A 17,063-nucleotide genomic window follows, 5' to 3' on the forward strand; every position below is an offset into this window, starting at 1 on the left:
GCCCCCAGGGACACCCCCTGCCACCCTTGCCCACCCCAGGAGGACACCCAAGGATGGAGGGACCCATCCCAGGGAAGTAAAGGTAAGTTCGGGTAAGTATTTTTTTCAGATTTTCTTTGTGCCATGGGGGGGCCTGATTTGGGCCCCCCTACATGCCACTATGCCCAATGACCATGCCCAGGGGACATAAGTCCCCTGGGCATGGCCATAGGGCAAGGGGGCATGACTCCTGTCTTTGCTAAGACAGGAGTCATGTCAATGGAGGTTGGGCGTAAAAAAAAATGGCGCAAATCCGGTTTGAGGCCTGAATTTTACCTCAGACCTGTCCTGCCCCATTTTTTGACGCACAACCCCCATATTCCCATACGCCGGCGCTGCCTGGTGTGACTCATTTTTTTTTACGCACACTAGTCCGCAGCGCCGGCTAACCTCATTCCATAAATAAGGCGCCCGCATGGCGCGTTGGAATGGCGTTAACCGGCGGTAAAATTTTTGACGCACAACTGCGTTGGCGCAGTTGTGTGTCAAAAAGTATAAATATGGGCCCTAGTGCGTTCTTCGGCTAATGCCATATAGACAATATTAATTTCCTTATCTATTTGAAGAAGTCAGTCCTAAGATTCACATAAATTAAACCTACAGAGCGGACAAAATGAAAATCCTGGGCACAGGAATTATTTCCCTATGCACCTAAGTTCTTTAACAGAGAGGTTAGTGATAGTTTAATTTAGAGTTTCTGGATCAATTATAGCTCCTCTTAGCGGATTCAAATGGCAATTCCCACTTGCCCCTGTGTCTCTGTTTCATCTGTCTGATCCTTTGCCTCCTCTGTTTGTTCTGCCTCATCCTCTTATTAACAGCACTGTCAATAATTAAAGCTGCCAATTTTAGCATCTCTGGGCAATTCAAAAATCAGGACTTCACCTATGTGATGTCTAAATATATAAGGGAAAATCATGGAGGAGACACATCTGGTTTATGTTACTATAGGATCCAACAAGTCATCAAAGCACTGAGAGGTAGAGATCAAGATCTAATTCTGAGGAAATCAGAATCAAGATGGATTATCCTTATAAACAGAAGGTACCATGGGGGTTGAACTCTGATGCTGAACTACATGTACACTTAAGAAGACTCTTTGAAAGTTTGTTTTATATGATCTTAGCATCTCATTGTTACTGTAATACAGCAAAACAAATTCAAATTAACCATCCATAAACCATTGAGGGGGTTCTGCTGAGTTGGTCATAGGCCAAAAACACTAGTCACTTTATTGGAAATTAATTAGATATGTGCAAGGCATTTTTGAAATTGCCAAAATATTGGGATAGAAGGGTGTAGCCATTAGCTTTTTCAACCAATGAAATTTCTCTTGATTTTTTATTTAGTTTACACATATACTTTAAAGTGAATTAAAACACTGTACTTTACATGAAATATAGCAAAATGGCAGAGTGTCAGAGATACCAAGATTATGTTGTTTTAAGGTGTAATAATTTATGGAAGACATTGGTTTGTGTGTTTATATGATATCAGGGACCGAATACTCTGACTAGATTAAAATGTTTTTGTAATGAGCAAATGTTTGAAAATATATTTTAGAAAAAGCATGACTATGACCTATTATACACCAAATATTGCTATGATATAAATAGTCTTCAAGTGCTTACCTTTGCGTATTTTATGAGAGATCAAGTTTACACTCTGAACGATTGTGATATTTCATTAGGAATCAGACATCCTAATGAGAAGGGTTATTAGGAACTAGAAGGTACAAAAGTATGGACTTTAACTGCACTTGTCATTTCACTAGTCCAGAATTAGGTCTGAGAAATTAATTCTGTGTATTTTATACATTTGTGATTGCCTGTGTGATGCAACCAAAATTAATAAGATCAATGAAAGGCACCCATCACTTTAAAAATACTGTTAATTTGATGTATTCTTTGCACAATTATACATTTTTGGCGTAGAAATAGGTAAAAATTATGATGTTATAGTTTACAGAGAGGATTTGCAGTAATCACTTTAAAAAACATACTTTGGCCCTCATTACAACATTGGCGGTAAATGCCAACACACCACCGCGGCCGCGGGATTCCACCACAGCTATTATGACCCACAGCTCGGAATCCGCCAAGATTTTGACACCCACACAAGTCTACCACATCAAAGGTCAATGATAAACTGGCTATAACAAAACTGACACCTTCACGCCAACAGGAATACGCCCACACTATCACGACCCACGAATCCACGCAGCGGTCTTTCAACCGCGGTATTCCATTGCCGGTATACACCGCTCCGCTCAAAATACACACACATTTACAAAACACTACCACATTGGACAATTCCAAATACACACACCTGATACACATACACACACCACTCCCACACACCCAATACAATATAAAACACCCGCCCACATCACCCAAAAACCCTTACTACCAAAAATTTAGATGAAGGCCAGAGAGACAGCACAGCAAAGACAACACCATCACACAGAGGCACACAACACCATCACCCACACTACATCCACGCACAAAACACCACACACCACTACATATCACCACACACATCACAACACACACCACCTCACACATCACCCACACCACCCCATGGCATCGCAGAGACACCCCAGGTCTTCTGAGGAGGAGCTCAGGGTCATGGTAGAGAAAATCATCCGGGTATAGCCACAGCTATTCAGATCACAGGTGCAGCACACCACCATAGCTAGGAAGATGGAGTTATGGCACAGAATCGTTCACCGGGTCAACGCAGTGGGACAGCACTCAAAAACACGGGATGACATCAGGAAGAGGTGGAACAACCTACAGGGGAAGGTGCGTTCCGTGGTCTCAAGACACCACCTTGTGGTTCACAGGACTGGCGGCGGACCCCCCACAACTAGCAACATGGGAGGAGCAGGTCTTGGCTATACTGCATCCTGAGGGCCTCGTAGGAGTAGGTGGAGGAATGGACTCTGGCAAGTCAAATCTTACCTATTACATCCCCCACCCTACCTGCATGCTATCACATACCCCCACCCTCAACCTCACCCCCATCACTCCAACTCCTCACATATGTCCCACTATCACAAACCACACATCCCAACACAAACCCCTGCATGCAACAACAAAGCATGGACACCCATCATGAATGCATGGCCACTACACATAACCACACAGACCCCTGAACAATTGGCAGACAAGGTCCTACACAGGAATGCAAGCACTGGGGTACAGGGTCACCCACCCATTGCACACCATGGCACACGCAGATGCAATAATCATGCCTTTACACCCCTGCAGGACCCCTACCCAACGTCACTGGACAGGAGGTTCCAGACATGTGCACTCCACCCACAGAAGAGGCCCACAGTGATGACAGCAGCTCTGTCCAACTGGATCTAGATGACCAGCCCGGCCCATCTGGGACCTCGGGACAGTCGGTTCCTCTCACACTGGCACAAGCCACAACAGAGCCTCCCCCTCTGGAAACACCAGCACAGCACCCACCTAGCGGGCCCATACCTCTGTCCCCAGGACACGTCAAGCAGCAATGTGTCCACCACTACAGGGAACCCAGGCTAACCCACCACCCCAAGAACAGCAGGGGCCTGGGGGCAGTGGTAGTGGGCACACGGTTCAGGGGACAGAGGCCCAGGAACACAGGGGAACTGGGAGGGCTGCTGTACGACAGGGGGAGGACAGGCCCAGGGAACCCACTCTCCACGAGACCCTCTCCAACATCATGGGAGCCTACCATCATTCCCAGGAGATTATGGAAACGGTACTGGCCAAGTTTTAGGAGACCCAGCGTCTGCAGGAGGAACAGTATTTGGGGTTCAGGGAGGAACTCAAATCCATCAACACCACCCTGGTCACCATTGTAGGGGTGCTGAAGGAACTCGTGAACACCAGGAGGGACACTCTGGCACAACAAGGGGCCCCTGACACTACCCTGGACGATGAACTGCCCACCACCTCCGCCGGCGCTACTGGACAGGAGGCACTGCCACAGGACCACAACACCAGCACCCCACCCCCTGCAGATGGAGAACCACTCCGCAAGCAGTCCCTGAGATCCAGGACAAAGACAGAGAACAATGCCAAGACCCCCGCCAAGAAATGAGTTCACCCTGATTGTCATCCTTCTGTCCCACTTTGTCACCCTGTCCATCATTAAACTGCCCCAGCTCCACTTCCTATGCCCCTTTGGACAATGCACCTGTGAGACTAATAGACTGGACTCTGCCATGGACATTCCTCCACCATTACCCCTGACCATTTTACAACCCCCTCCAATATTTAGCACTTAAATAAACACCCTTAAATCACAAAACAATCTGCATTAACTGAGGGAAATAGCAATGTCCAATCTATTGTCAACATACCTATGTCACACAGCTCTAGTCCATGAGGTTACATAGCAGAGGTCACACAGTGGGACCCACATCTGTGAAATCGAAAGGGAATGTGACAAATCAGGTTCCATACACTGGGTGAAAGTGACAGACAGATGAGAGGTAGAACAATTGTATCAGATGTAGGAGGCAGTGATGTCTTCTTACCTGTGTCTCACTGGAAGTATTGATGGATCACAGTGTTTCTGTTGTCTATGTCCTCTTCTTCTGCCTCCTCTTCTTCACTGTCCTCAGGCTCCACAGCTGCCACACCTCCATCTGGACCATCCTCCTGCAGAAAAGGCACCTGTTGTCTCAAAGCCAAGTTGTGCAGCATACAGCAGGCCACGATGATCTGGTGATCTTCTTTGGTGAGTAGTAGAGGGAACCACCTTTCATATGGAGGCACCAGAACCTCGCCTTCAGGAGGCCGAAGGTCCTCTCTATAACCCTCCTAGTTCACCCTTTGCCTCATTGTAGTTTTCCTCTGCCCTTGTCCTGGGATTCCTCACTGGGGTCAGTAGCCATGACAGGTTGGGGTAGCCAGAGTCACCTGCAAATGTCGAGGGAAAACTGTTAGGAACACACTAACCCTTAGGGACAACCTCAGACCCAGACAACTATTCACATGGTATAGGGTCCTTGTCCTCACCTAATAGCCATACATGTTGCCTCTGGAGTTGGCCCATCACATAAGGGATGCTGCTATTCCTTAGAATGTAAGCGTCATGCACTGAGCCAGGAAACTTGGCGTTCACATGGGAGATGTACTGGTCGGCCAAACACACCATCTGTACATTCATGGAATGGTAACTCTTCCGATTTCTGTACACCTGTTCACTCCTGCAGGGGAAGTACCAAGGCCACATATGTCCCATCAATGGCACCTATGATGTTGGGCATATGTCCCAGGGCATAGAAGTCACCTTTCACTGTAGGCAAATCCTCCACCTGATGGAAAACGATGTAGCTGCGCATGTGTTTCAGCAGGGCAGACAACACTCTGGACAACACGTTGGAGAACATAGTGTGGGACATCCCTGATGTTCTGGCCACTGTAGTTTGAAAAGACCCACTTGCCAGCAAATGGAATACTGACAGGACCTGCACTAGAGGGGGGATCCCTGTGGGATGGCGGATTGCTGACATCAGGTCTGGCTCCAACTGGGCACACAGTTCCTGGATTGTGGCACGATCAAGTCTGTAGGTGACAATTACATGTCGCTCTTCCATTATCGACATGTCCACCAGCGGCCTGTACACCGGATGATGCTGCCATCTCCTCACCTGCCCCAGCGGACGTGCCCTATGGATGAGAACAGCGAGCACAGAGTCAGCCAACACTGAGGTATTAAATAGAATATTTATTGCACACATTTGTCAATCCGCTATGTGCCTGTCTTAGTGTCATCATCATCATTTAACTTTATTTCGGTAAGTAAAAACATACCATAAAAGTACAATACAAGCATCATAAATTGTTAATTTTTTTAAATGGTAAAACACTAAAAAATATGAGCACAGTAAGAATATTAAAGAGATAATAAAGAGTTAAAATTCGAACAGAATGATCACAGTGTATGTCTCCCAGATTTAGAGTGTACCACACAACAAGGACCGTATTCCCTATGCCCATAGGTGTTCAATAATGCAATAAAACAATGTCTTAGTATTAAAAGTTAAATACTAAAATCAGACATCAAAAAGTCAATTAAAGTGCATACATAGATCTAAAAATTAGCTACTCAGTCTTATTCTTTAAAATTGCTAGTCTAAGGCGCCAGATTGATTAGAGGAATTTTGCCACTGGTAAAAATACCTCGGCAGATGGATCAGATTTAAAAATTCTCTCAGCAAACAAATGAGACCTGACGCCTATAGTTTTGCAGAGCGGGATAATCCAACAAACTCTTTGTTTGTGATATGCATAACAATAAAAGAGAACATGTGAGATAGACTCTTCACGTTGGCAGCCCATCGGGCAGAGCTTGGAACTATTAGTGGAACAGTGGCAATTGTACGTTAGAGAACACAGAGGGAGGGACCCTATTCTGAATCTAACAAAAAGAGCTCGCGCAAATGGAGATAATGCTATATCCATATAAGGCTCAAATTCATAGTGGCATTTGAGTAATAAATAATTATCAGACATTGACAGCGGAACAATCTTAGAAAATTGCACAATCTGAGCGTTGTGCCAAAAAGCATCCTTCAGTAGCTGCACAGCATTTTTAGGAATGGAAGAAGGGTCCAACCAATAGGACCCAAAACCTAGATGGAATAAGGATTCTTTGACATAGGTACACCATATCGTTTTACTAATAGTGTTACTGCCCAACAATTTGAGAAGCCCACAACGAAATGGAGATAGGGCATCTGTTATCCAGAGCCGGATCCAATATAGCAAGGGCCTTAAAGCAGCAATCTGTGAAATATAAAAAAGATTTAAATCCATACGGTGGGCAGAGATGGAGTGCTGGAAGGAACTTTTAACAATGATTTCAAAAATTGATTTTCCGCCCTTTCCAAATCCACCAGGTTACAATGGCCCCAAAGTTCAGCACCATATAAGGCCCCCCCCCCGGGCTTGGAATTTATATATTTCAAGGGCGGGAGACATTGCAAACTTGGGAGATCTAGAAGCAAATCTTACAATGCCACCTGCCCTTTGCTTCAGGCACAATAAGGATTTATGGCGGTGTGCATGCCAAAGGTGTGAGTCTTCCAGTTTGATACCTAAGTAGTCAAAAGTGCCCACTCTTTCCAAGGGAGCACCATCTAGGTATACTGGTCTCTTCATTTTGCACCTATTGTCCCCAAAGACCATATACTTTGTTTTTGCTGAGTTGATTTCCAACCCATGGTCTTTGCAAAACTCCAAAAATCGTGATAGCAATCTGGAAAGGCCCATGGCAGTTCACAAGAGTAACATGGTGTCGTCTGCGAACAGTAGACAGGGGAACTTCTGGCCACCCAAATTCGGGGCATCACCATGACAATCTAAGAGGTATGGGATGCAAGCGTTAATAAACAATAGGAATAGGGTGGGCGCAAGAACGCACCCCTGCCTCACACCTAGCGTTGTAGAAAAAGCTGGGGTCAAGTCACCTGCCGAACCCCAGCGCACTCTGGCGTAGTTGTCAGAGTAAAGATCTTGGATAACATTAATCAAAGAACCCGGCACTCCAATATTGCTCAGGACCTCCCAGAGCTTAGCACGCGGGACAAGGTCAAACGCAAATTTCAAATCGACAAAGGCCACAAATAAATGGCCTTTGTCTGCGTCTACGGTCTTCCACTTGATGGTAGTGAATCGGAAGACTGATCGATGGTACTGACCTTGTCCCGGAAACCAGCCTGGAGATGGCTTAAAACCAGATTTTTTGTTATCCAGTGTTTTAATCTGGATAACAACTGGAAAGAGAATATTTTTTGCAGGTTATCTAATAGACTAATCGGTCTGTAGTTCCCAGGGGAGCTCTTATCTACTTTTTTGTGTATGGGGACGATAATAGCCACCTTCCACGTATCTGGGTAAGAACGAGTTGTCAGAACAATGTTCGATAGCCTATTAATGTACCGGGTCCAAACAGATAAATCTGATTTATACAGGTCCGATGGGACACTGTCTAAGCCAGGAGCCTTCCCTGTTCTTTGAGCACGGATTGCCAGCTCAGTTTCTTTTAGGGTAAAGGGTGACACAGGGGAAAAGCACAGTGAAGAATCAATAGGAGAGTTGTTCGGATTGGGGCAAGACCCATAAAGTTCCCGAAAATGGGAGAGCCAGGATTCTGCATCAATGTGACATTCAGGAGTAGATGAAAGGGCGGGGTCTCTGCGTGAGATCAGGGTCCAAAAAAGTTTAAGGTCACAGGCACTAGCTGCCTCCAGCAGACGTTCCCACAATTTTTTTTCGTATTTAAGTTTAGATGACTTACAAATAGAGGCATAGTTCCTTCTTGCATGTATGATAGCATCCCGGCTCTTTAGCTTTAGAGCTTTGGACAAAAGGCTCTTAGCCTCCCGACACTCCTTGTCAAACCACTTACAATTGGGCAAGGAGGAATTGTTTTGGGTTGAGGGGGGTTTAGTGAAAAGCTCCTTGAGATCCATAAAAAGAGTCGCATGAGAGGACATAACTTGTGAGGGAGATAAGACAATAGAGTCATCAAAAAGCTGGTGGCAAGAGACTAGGTCATGAAGCTTATCATTAAGCAGGTTGGATTTCAAAAACGAAGACCATCTCACCACACGCCTATTGCTGGACAATTCCAGCCAATCATTGGGAGCATCCAGAACATGAGGTGGAGTGAGCCCTGAAAAAAGAGTTGCATTATATTCAATTTGTAAAGGGGCATGGTCGCTAGTGTACCGAGAACCAACCTCAACATTGATTATAAAATGCCAGACTCGCAGATCAAAATTAACGTAATCCAGAGTGCTGCTGTAGTGGCCTCTGTAGAAGGTGGGTCTAGAGTTGTCATTTAAAAAACGTCCATTTACAAAACGCAGGCCATAAGTTACTACAAGGTCTATTATCTGCATGACCCTAAGGGGAGGAGTACATGGCACTGGTTGGATCGAAAGCGGGGGAAGATTCCATACTTCATCTTCGGCCTGGATAGACTCGACAAAAGCTGAATCTAATTCAATTTGGGGATTGAGGTCACCTGCAATAATAACACAATATTTAGAATAAAAATCAGATATAAATTTGTGCAACAGATGAATAGTACCAGACTGGCGGTTAGATGGGCCTGGCCTATTATAAATATTAATACATAACACCGGAGTGCCTGTGATAGGCCATATTGCTATTGCAAGGATATCACAAGAGTCAACAGTGATTTCCTTTACCCTGCCCACTTCAGTCAACTTGACCCAAGTGCATAGACCCCCAATCGCCCTTCCCCTAATGGACGGAGTCGCCTTTTTAGTGAAACAGCAATAGCCTTGCCTATACGCACAATCCATAGCCCAAGTTTCCTGAAACATACATATGGAAAAAGATTCAACATAAGCCCCCCAGTCCGGATCAGATAATTTGCTCTTGATGCCAGCCACATTCCAAGACAATATTTTCCTTTTTGTAATGCTACAAGCTGACATACAAGAGTCGGCATCAGGAGCAGAATTGGAAGTCCCATTAGTGGTGCAGGGTAAAGCCCTTATAGTATTGTCACCCAAACCGAGTGAAGATCTTGTAAGTGACGTTGCCCAGACATGTGGAACATTATGTTTGCAAGAATTAGAATGACATAGTCAATCCACATCAGATGTAGAGGTGACGGGGTCTTGTATGAAGGTACCTTTATTGTTGCAAACCAAAGCAGCCCCGTCGCCTGGAAAAGGCAACAAGCCAGGGGAGACAGTAGAAACAGAGACATTTCGAGGAATTGGTTTGGCTCCGGGTGGAAGCAAGGACGTGATCTTGTGACCCATAGCAGGCAAACTTTCTCTAAAAAAAAATTCAGAGTCAGATCTTGATAAATTGCGAGCTTCCATCTGCAAGATCCCTTTAACTAAAGCGGGGCTGACAAGATGAAGTTTGATAGTGTCCCGCCCACCAGGGCCTCGCACAGGAGAAGCAAAGGCAATATCCGCGTAGATGATAGAGCCACAACCCCTAGTGTGGCGAATCCAATATGACACCTTGTTAATAAGAGAGGAAGTGTCTTCCCTCGTATGAGATGGAAGTCGAGGGACGTTACACATGTCGATGCAATTTCGGTTGGGCACGTGAGTAGAATGGGCCACAGATTGGCCCGGATTAATAGGAAAGAGTGGCGAATTCGCTTGAGCAAAAGTCGAGTGATTTCCATGATGATGACTATAACTAGGGCCCTTGGTCATTTCCCGTGGCAGTGGGGAATCTACTGGCAGAGCAACAGGAGCCAATGGCCGAGAAGCTTGTGCAGTGGCTGAGTTCGGGATAAGCTGAGGAGTTAGGTTAGGTTTTTTGAGTAATTTGAGGACCTCAAATAAAAGGCTCTTCAATTCCCCGACTTCACGCTTTAGACTGGATACCAGAGCTAAGACATCATCACTAGGAGGATCAAAAATGGGTTTAAAAGGCACAGGCACAGGGAATGAAGGCTGTATGGCATTAGCTAATTCTGGTTGGTCCAAAACAGAAAACCGATTTGTACATGGGCTCCCATTGACAATGGAAACAGAACGGATTACGTCCAAATTAGAACTAGTGCCAGTCGAAAGCGAGGAATTAGCCAGACCAGTCGAGCTGGGAGGGACAGCAACCTGGGCTAAGGTCTTCTGAGGCTGAATGTCAGTAGGTTTAGTGGAGCTAGTCATTAGAAATGGAAGTAAAGATCCTGATTTCAGTTTCTTACAGGCATTGCCCTCTTTTTCCTTGAGGATGGATTCCACTTCCTCAATTAAGTTATCAATTTCTCTAGAAACGCAATTAGAGTGGAATTGCGTTGCTCTGTTCGATTTAGAGCTTTTGGATTTGGCTATAGCCAGGTCAGGACTAGAACGAACCTTGCGCTTTCCCATGCTGAATAGAGAATGGGGAAGGTAAAAAAGAAGGAGACTTACTCAGCACCACAGGTCACCGCTGGTCGACACAGCACAAAAACCGAAAGATTAAGGGGTATGGCCCAGCCCAGCCTCTTCCGGGCGCTGATGGGCGAAGGACGGGCTTGCCCTTGGCCCGGGATTTGCCCGGGCGCCGCCCGTGCGCGCCCCGCGACGGCGGGAGCGCAGCGAGGTTTTTAAAGGGCTCCTGCCCTGTTGCAATGGCTCCGCCCCCGGCACCAGCAATGCGCTTCCCACGACGGCGGGAGCGCAAAGAGGTTATTAAAGGCCTCCTGCCCTGTTGCAATGGCTCCGTCCCCGGCACCAGCAATGCGCTTCCCGCGACGGCGGGAGCACGACGAGGTTTTTAAAGGGCTCCTGCCCTGTTGCAATGGCTCCGCCCCCGGCACCAGCAATGCGCTTCCCCTGTCTTAGTGTGTATGCAAGGCGTCGATAAGGGTGACGCATTTACAAATAATGCCATGTGGCCCCCTGAAATGGTGGCTGCCTGACCTGTAAGGTGGGACAAGGGGATATGAGGTAACAGCGCTGGCATTGTACACCGTCGCGGTAGGCGGTCGAAGACCGTGGTGCAATCCTGCATTGGTTAACATTGGACCCTATGGGTCCCAGGAGCCAATGACGATGTACGCCCGTGGTGACGGTACGCACCGCCGCGGACGTGACCACCATTTTCTCACTGTTCACTCAATTGATACCTGATCTTCAACAGGAGAGGACCTACACTGCAAGTGCTGCTGTGACCTCAGTCTGGAAGCGACAATGGCTCAAGTGTCTGGGGAAAGGGCCCCTGCCTTCACATGGGAGGAGTTGGACAAACTAGTGGATGGGGTCCTCCCCCAGTACACGCTACTCTACGGTCCTCCAGACAAACAGGTGAGTACACTGTGAGCATGCTATATGGGCAATGCCTGTTTGGAGTGGTGTGGATGGGAGATTGGGGGTAGCGAATGATGCATGCATGAAACGACGGTGAGTGTATGTGCGTCATGGCAAGGGTAGGAACGTGGGCCAATGACTGTGACGGTTCGGACGGTTATATCTTCTATTCCCCTGTACTATTCCTGTAGGTCAGCGCCCACCAAAAGAAGGATATTTGGCGTGCCATCGCCAAAGAAGTCCGGACCCTGGGGATCCACCACAGACTGAGCACCTACTGCTGGAAAAGATGGGAGGGCATTCGCCGCCTGAGCAAGAAGATGGCGGAGGCCCAGCTGGGTATGGCCTCCCAACGTGGGAGGTGTGCCCGTCGCACCATGACCCCCCTGATGTTCCGGATCCTGGCGGTGGCGTATCCGGAGTTGGATGGGCGGTTGAGGGTATCACAGCAGCCACAAGGGGGTGAGTACAGTCACATTCATCTGATTCAGCGTGCATTGGAGTTGTCTGGGTGGGGGAGGTGGGCTGTAGGTACCCCTAGGCCAGAGGAGTTTTGTAGGCAAGGTCCCTTCGTAAGGCAGACCATGTGGCACCCCACCCCACCAGTGTTAAGAGCCATCTACCCCTAGTCAGGCTCCTGTGACTTCCATGTGTGCAGCAATCGGGCATAGGCCTTGTACCCCAGGGCCCTGTGATTAATTGGGAACTCTAAGTGCATGGCGCAGTGCCGAGGGCTGCTGTGTCTGTCGTGTCCGCCAACTGTAGTGGTATTGCATGCACTGAACATGTCTTTCTACTTTCTTTCCCCCCCCTTTTTGTGATCTCCCTGTTCTTGTGTACATTAGCATCATCACGCGGAGGAGCATTGCCACCAGAGCAGGAGGGAGCTGCATCCCACATGGCCCTGGAGGGCGAGACTACGGACTCCGAATTCACCAGTGGGCCGGAGGGGAGCTCCACAGCAGAGACAGGAGCTGAGACCAGCGACACCGACTCCTCCTCTGATGGGAGCTCCCTTGTGGTGGCGGGCCCCTCTGTGCCCACCGCATCTGCAGGTACAACCGCCACCCCCCCTACCAGCACCGCCCTCCCAGCAGCCCCTCACTGTGTGCCCTGTGGCTGCTCACCCAGGAGGGTGGGCACCTCCTTCGCCCCAGGTACCTCCTTCGCCCCAGGCACCTCAGCCCCTGCCCCAGTCAGCCCTGCTGCCCTCAGTGAGGAGGCCATGGACCTCCTCAGATCCCTCACTGTTGGGCAGTCTACCATTCTGAATGCCATCTAGAGTGTAGAGAGGCAGTTGAAACAGACAAATGCATACCTGGAGGGCATTCATTCTGGTCAGGTAGCCCAACAACGAGCTTTTCAGACTCTGGCCTCAGCACTGATGGTAGCCATTGTCCCTGTGTCCAGCCTCCCCCCTCCATCTTCCTCCACCCAACCCCAATCCCCAGTACCTCAGCCTACACCAAGCACACCATCAGACCAGCATGCACACCCCTCAACACACAAGGGTAGCTCTGGCAAACATAGGCACCACACATCCCACAGGCACTCACACAAGCATCATACCCATGCACACATACCAACATCCACGGCCTCCACTGTGTCCCCCTCCTCCTCGTCTCCCTCCTCCCTCCCTGTCGCGTCTCCACTCACACCTGCATGCACTACATCTTCAGCCACTACCTCCATCACCAGCACGCCCATCACCACACACCGCTCACGTGCACTCACCACCCCAACTACCATTCACACATCCCCTGTGTCCTCTACCAGTGTGTCTGTGAGCCCACCTCCCAAACTACACAAACACAGTAACACACCCACCCAACAGCCATCCACCTCACGACAGCCTCCAGCCATGCACCATCACCAAACTTCAGCAAACGCACACCTCCTACAATCACTACCTCTTCCTCCACTCCCAAACCCCCTCCATCTACCTGTCCCCGTGTGTCTAAAAAACTTTTCCTGTCAAACCTTGACCTCTTCCCTTCACCTCCCCCACCCCTTCTGCCCCCTAGGGCCCACCTTCCCAGGTCCCAACCCAGCACCTCAGCCACCACATCACAGGGAACAGTGGTACCAGCAGTAACCGGCTTTTGGAGTGCGCCTAGCAGCAGGGCAGCCATTGTGCCAAGGAGCCAGGCCAAGGACAGTCCCCCACCTCAGAAACATAAGAAGTTGGCCACAGCCCGGAGGGAGAAGGCCAAAACACCTGCCACCAAGGGCTCTCCCAGGACTACAGTTGGGAGCGTCAAGACAGCTGCGCCACCATCCAAGGTGGGGAAGGGGCAGAGAAAGAAAGGGAAGTCACCGCCAACGCAGACAAGACCGCCACCAGCACTGCCACATGCACCGCCGCCACCAGCACCGCTTTCCAGGACACCGCCGCCACCAGCACCGCTTCCCAGGACACCGCCGCCACCAGCACCGCTGCCCAGGTCACCGTCGCCACCAGCACCGCTGCCCAGGAAATCACTGCCAGCAGCACGCTCACTGAGCCACCCACCAGCACCGCTGGCCAACGAGCGCCGCAAGCACCGCTGCTACTGAGGCTGCCGCGAGCACCGCTGCTACTGAGGCCGCCGCAAGCACCGCCAGCGGCTACGCCACATCATATGCCAGTGCCACCACCGCAGACATGGCTGCCATCCCCAGTGGTCAGTTGTACGAAGCTGGTGGTCAGTTCCAGGGGCCTGGACAGCTTCCATGTAGGCCCACTGTTAGAGGAGTGTCACATCCACTACCTCAGTCCTTGGCAGGATGAAGCACTCTGGGCACAAAGCCCCCTCCAGAAACAGTGGAGTATCACATCCACTACCTCTGTCCTTGGCAGGATGAAGTACTCTGGGCACAAAGCCCCCTCCAGAACCAGTGGAGAAAGGCATCCACTCACCCAATCAGTGGCAGGATGAAGTACTCTGGGCACAAAGCCCCCTCCAGAACCAGTGGTGAACTGTTATCCACTTGTGAGACTGTGGCTTTGCACTCCCCAGGATAAAGCAGTGGGCAAACTACCCACTGGAGAGACTTGAGAGACTGTGGCCTTGCACTCCCCAGGATAAAGCAATGGGCAACCCACCCACTGGAGAGACTTGAGAGACTGAGGCTTTGCACTCCCCAGGATAAAGCAGTGGGCAAACCACCCACTGGAGAGACTTGTGAGACTGTGGCTTTGCACTCCCCAGGATACATCAATGGGCATGGTGCCCCCTCGTGGAGCTGGAGTTGTGCACTCATCCAGCTGAGGTGCCTCCCCTTCCCTTCCCCCTGAGGTGCCTGTTTTATTTGGATCTGATGCCCCTGCAGTGTTCTCTCCGTTTTGATCGGGTATCTTGTGTGGGCCTCGCCCATGCATTTTGGGCCCAGTGGTCCACTGACTATGTAGGTGCAGTACATGGACTTCAATTATTGGTGTATATATTTGTTAATAGTGTATATATATTTTTGAATAATGGATTTTTATTGATTACATTCGTTCAACTCATTTTGTTTTGTCCTTGCGTTCTTCCAGGGAGGTTGGGGGGTGTAAATGTAATGTATCAACATTTATTTTTGTGTGTGTTGTAGTGGGTGAGGGTGGTGGTGGGGGTTTTGCATGTTGCTTGTGTGTGTCCCTCTCTTTTCCCTCCCACCTCCCCTGTGTCGTAGGTGCAGTACTCACTGTGGTCGTCGCCGCCGGCGTTCGTGCTCATGGTAGAGGAACAGGAAGAGAATTGCAGGTAGAATTTGGAGTTCCAAGTCCTGTTTCGCCGTGTTTTTGTTCACGGTGAACCCGCCCCAGAAAAGGTGGCGGATTGGCCTCTCATGTTACCGTGGGCGGTACATTGTCTTCCGCCTGTCTGTTGGCGGTGACCGCCGCGCTGTTTGTTTGTACCGCCATGGCGGTCGGAGTGTTAAAGTGGTTGTCTATGTTGGCGGTTTCTGCCACGGTCATGATTCAATTTTTTTTACCCCCGGCCTGTTGGTGGTTTTACCGCAGCTTTAACACCGACCGTCAGGGTTGTAATGAGGGCCTTTATGAGTATAGACTTTGATGGCACTTGTCACCTTCAAAATGTTGGCACTTTAATGGATTGTTATGCAATTGCACATTCCTAGTTTAGAATCAAATCATAGAAGTAGATTTTAAAAAATTCGCACTTTATGCACTTATGGTTGCTAGTGTAATGCATTTAAATTAATAAGATCAATGGGAGGCACCTGTCACTTATAAAAACTTAAAAAAACATTTAGCCTGATTACGACCTTGGCGGATGGGATACTCCATTACAAGTATCACAAATATCCCATCCGCCGTATTACAAGTTCCATTCTATCCTATGAAGCTTGTAAAATGGCAGGCAGGATATCAGTCACGTTTGTGATGGAACATCCCATCTGCCAAGGTCATAATAAGGCCCATTCTTACTTTGATAGAAATTTCATGCAATGATAGATCTATGACTCGATATTATGTAAATATGAGGAATATGTTATACTTTACAGAGAGGATTTGCAATAGTCATATTAAAAATGCACTTTATGAACAGAATTATTTGCCATACAAAGTGGAATACGAGCAAATGCATAGAAAACAGACTTACTAGATCTTATGTATTCCAGGGCAGTGAATGTGAAATGGCCAGAGAAATGTGCTCATTTAAATATAAGTAATAAAAAGCATGTGTCACCTTTAAATATGTGGGCATTTTAATATGACTCATGTGTAATATTATCTCTCTGATATCGTACTGTGTAATTCAAAATGGGATAATTTGTTCACTAACATAGATTGTGACTATGCATAGATACATTTAACATTCTAGTAGTTAAAGGACTGCATTTTAACCTAAATGAGTAATAAGTGACACATGCCACTTTAAAAAATATTGGTATTTTAATTGAATTAATGTGCAGTTGTGCATCTTGGCCTCAAATTATGTAAAGCCTAAACATATTGTACTTTACAGATTTCATTTGTTAAAAAGTTTGGCCAAAATATGGCCACCTAAATGAGAAGATGTCAAAGTTTAAAAGTTTCAAACGTTTAAAATTTTTACAGTGTACCAATGTAAAAATGATGCCAAATTCAATCTAAAAACAAACAAAGAATCTATGAATTGCAAGAATTGTATTGAAAAAATGTTTTAATATATTTATAGCATTTTTATCTATATGAATGTTTTCATATATTTATAGGCTCGTAGTGTGTAATCATTTGAACATTCTAATGGTT

Source organism: Pleurodeles waltl, chromosome 3_1 (assembly GCF_031143425.1).
Source record: "Pleurodeles waltl isolate 20211129_DDA chromosome 3_1, aPleWal1.hap1.20221129, whole genome shotgun sequence".
Classification (NCBI taxonomy): Eukaryota; Metazoa; Chordata; class Amphibia; order Caudata; family Salamandridae; genus Pleurodeles; species Pleurodeles waltl.